The sequence below is a fragment of the Choloepus didactylus genome, chromosome 7 (genome assembly GCF_015220235.1).
Source record: "Choloepus didactylus isolate mChoDid1 chromosome 7, mChoDid1.pri, whole genome shotgun sequence".
Lineage (NCBI taxonomy): Eukaryota > Metazoa > Chordata > Mammalia > Pilosa > Megalonychidae > Choloepus > Choloepus didactylus.
Window position 1 is genome coordinate 55,849,712 of NC_051313.1, and position 4,359 is coordinate 55,854,070.

Consider the following 4,359-nt stretch of genomic DNA (forward strand, 5'->3'; position numbering starts at 1 on the left):
CATTCTTCTGAGTTGTTTTTCAGTCAAGTTTATTGGGGTGTAATTGCATGCATAAAGTTCATTCTATTTAGATTTACAGTTCTATGAATTCTGACAAATGCCTACAAATCACCACTACATATCAAGATACATAAACTTCCCTCATGCCACTTTCAAGTTAATTTCCACCTCCCACCCCTAGAAATGACTGCTGTGTTTTCTGTCCCTAAATTTTTACTTTTCCAAAATATTATTAAATGGAATTGTGTAGTAGATAGCCTTCAGTTTTCCCTTTTCAGTAAGCATACACATTTGTGATTCACCTATGTTGGTTCATGTTTCAATAGTTCATTCCTTTTTATTGTATGAATATATCAGAGTTTGTTATTTGTGATATATTCATACAATAAAAAGGAATGACTTTCTATTTGATGGACATTTAGCTTGCTTCTAGTTTGGGGCATTTATGAATACAAATATTCCTCATTGGTTTTTATGTAAGCATATAAATTCATTTTACTTGAGTAAATATGAAGAAATGGCATTACTGGGTCACATGATACTTGCATGTTTAATTTTATGAGAAGCTGCTAAACTATTTTCCAAAATGCCTCACCATTCCTCCTTCTCATTAAAAATATGAGTTCCATTTACTTCACATTCTCATCAGTACTTGATAAACTTAAGTATTTTTGTGTGTTTGTTTTTCATTCTAGCAATAATATCTCACTGTGGTTTTAATTTGTATCAATTTCCCTAATGATTGCCAATGTTCAACTTCTTTTCACATGTACTTTGCCAATCACGTATCATCACTGGTGAAGCGTCTACTCAAATTGTTTGGAGTTTTTTTTATCAAGTTGTTTTTTGATTACTGAGTTGTGAGAGTTATTTATATATTTTGGATACCAATCCTTTATCATATATGTGTCTTGAAAATATTTTATCCAGTATGTGGTTAATCTATTCATTTTCTAAACAGTGTCTGGCAAAGAAAAGTTTTCAGTTTTGATGATATCCAATTTAGCATTTTATTTTTTTTTATGGTTTGTGCTTTTTGGGTCCTATTGAAAAATTCTAGCCTAACTTGAGGTAAGAAATGTTTTCTCCTATGTTTCCTTCTAAAAGTTTTATAGTTTTAAGTTTTACAATTAAGTTTATGATTCATTTTGAGTTAGTTTTTGTATATCATGTGAAGTAAAAGTCAAGCTTCATTCTTTTGCATATGGATATTCAATTGTGCCCATAGCATTTGTAGAAGTCTTTTTTCCTATTGATTTACCTTGCACCCTTGTCCAAAATCAATTGACTATGTATGCATCAGTCTATTTTAGAAATATTTATTCTGTTCCACTAATCAATATGCCAATCTTTTTGTCAGTAAAACTCTCTTCATTATTCCATCATTATAAACAAACTTGAAATGAAATAAGTCCTCCAACTTTGTTCTTCATTTTCAAAGCTCTTCTAGTTCATTTGCTTTCTCATATACATTTTAGAATCAGTTTGTTGCTTTCTAACCAAAAGCCTGTTGGGATTTTGACTGGGATTGCATTGAATCTATAGATCAATCTTAATAAATTGTAGTTAATAAACACAGTACAGCCATCCATTTATTATGTCTTCCTTGATTTTTCTCATCAATGTTTTGAAGATTTCAGCATATAAATCTTGTACATATTTTGTTAGAGTTGTATTTCCTATTTTTGGTAATATTTCACATGGTACTTGTTGGATTTTTAATTTCCAGTTTCATTGGTAGTATATAGACATTTACGTGATTTTTATACATTAAACTTGTATTCTAAGAACATCTAAACTCACTTATTAGTTCTAATGGCATATTTTATTGATGCTTTGGGAATTGCTACATAGACAACTTTGTTCTTTTTCAGAATTGTTTTGGCATTTCTAGCTCCTTTTTTTTCCATATAAAGTTTAGAATCAGCTTATTGATTTTTATGGAAAAAAGCTACTGGACTTTTGATTATACCCTTAATTTATCAATAAACAAATTTTGGAAGAATTGACATTAACAATATTGTATCTTCCAAACCATGAACATAGTATATCTCTTCATTTATTTAACTCTTATTCAATTTCTCACATCAGCATGTTGATGTTTTCTTCATTTAAACCTTCCACACATTTTGTAAGATTTATATCTAAGTATTTCATGAGTTTGGTGCCATTGTAAATGGCACTGTTTTTTTAATTGACATTTCTGGTTTAGTTTTTGTTTTTGTTTTTGGTGCAACATAGAAATGCAGTTAACTTTTGTTTATTAGCCTTATATTCTGAGACCTTGCTATACTTGATTAATAGTTGTAGTAAATTTTTTTGAAATCTATGGCATTTTCATACAAACAACCATGCTGTCTGCTACAAGAGAGAGTTTTCCTATATTTCCTATCTGTATGCCTTTTTTTTTTTTTCTTTTTCTTTTTCTTATCTTGTTGCACTGGCTAGGACTTTCAGTTCAATGTTGTAAAGGAATGGTGAAAGCAAATATCCTTGCTTTGTTTCTGAACTTAAGGTAAAAGCTTTCAGTATTTCACTATTAAGTATGATACTAACTGTAGTTTGTTTTTGTTTTGTTTTTTGTTTTGTGAGTTGAGAATGTTCCTTTCAATTCCTAGTTTATCAGAAGATTTTATCATGACTGTATGATAACAGTTGTCAAATGATTTTTTCTGAAACTTTTGGGATGGTCATGTGGGATTAATGGGATTTGAGGGAAGTCTATGGGGATCAGTAACAAACATTTTGATCAAATTTTATGGTCAACTGGTCCTCTACATTTTTACCTGTTAATTAGTAGGAATTGGGGAGGTAGTTTTAAGTTAAGTACCAGGAAAGAGGTAAAAGACAGATGCAAGAATGCTGTCCTGGTTTTTACTAACTCTCCTTCAGATGGAAGGAACTCCTTGCTAATCTAGAGGCAGGCCTCAGATCTGTGACACTGTAATAAATGGTACTGAGATTTCTACTGGGGAGGTAGAAAGTCCCACCCCCTTTCAGACAACAGAGAAATGCACACATACACTGATTGTGAAATGGGCAAATCTGTGACCTCTATAGCAGAAACCAGATTAATCATTAGAACTTTGAATGGTTCACATGGGAAAAGAGGAGACATGGAATGTTTTGCTTGTTAGGGAACAGTAGCATAGGGTAAGTCATCTTACGGCTAAACAACTCCTGCATTTTTTCATGCCAACTTTAGATTCATTCAGAAGTGATGAAAAATAATCTCTCAGGTTGTTCTTTACCCCAGTTAGTCTTGGTGCTTTAAGTGAGCTTTAGCTCTCTTTGGGAAGATTTTCCTAAGATAGAAAAACTGCCATGAGAAATCATAGATGCGGCATTGACTAGTTATTTTGGCTCTTAGTGCTCTGGATTGACTTTAGAAATATGATGACGCTGACCCACCCAATAATGAGAAACAGACCCAAAGAAACCTGGATAAATTTTTGAGGTCACCCTCATAGTACAGTAAAACTCCCCTAACACTTATGCTGAAGCCAGAGAGAATTTAAAAGATGTTATCTATATAACAGGGTGGCCTCAAATTAAGGTGGATTCCTTAAGGAAGGTCAATATTATGTGAATGAAGACTGAGTTAGCCAGAGGTTACAAATCCCATAGCCCCAGCTACAAAGCAATGTGGCTGGGGTTTCTGAGTAAAGGGATTCTGGAGGCTGAAACAGATATTAATCATGAGGGCTTCACTCCCCAGTATAGAGTATTGAGCAGATCAAAACTATTTGAAGTTCATTTGGTTAAGCAACAAGTCTCTGCCATGCCACTTGAAACTGAAAATAAACATGAAGCTTCTCTTCTTCCCTGATCCCTGATTCCTCCTTGTTCCTCTACTTTGAGCTTAGCTGATTTGAAGAGTAGCATGATTAGAGGTCAAGGTATCTCTATTCTGAATGTGGATCAAAGGACATGCACACCCACTGGCAATTTCAGGGAGGAGAGAGAAACAAACTTTTATGGCTTTGTAGGATACAGGTGCCCAAGGCACTATCTTACTTACCTGAATCTATGGAAAGAATAAGGCACCCAGATTCAGCTAATGGGGTGTGGGGCCTTTGGGTCAATTCAGTGTACTGATTTGTTGTTTTTACACCTGATAATATAGTATGAATTGATTTGTTATATATACATACTTCCTCACCAATATATGCCTGAGGGGATTATCACAACTGGGAAAGACAGCATATAGAAAAGGGCTAATGAGGTATGTAAGTCACTTTCCAATCTTCCTCATCTTCCTCTGTTTCTTCCTAGATTGTCCAACAAAAACAGTATAAAATCCCAGGAAGAGAATGGGAAATCACAGCCTTGACTGCAGACTTGAAGGCAGAATGAATA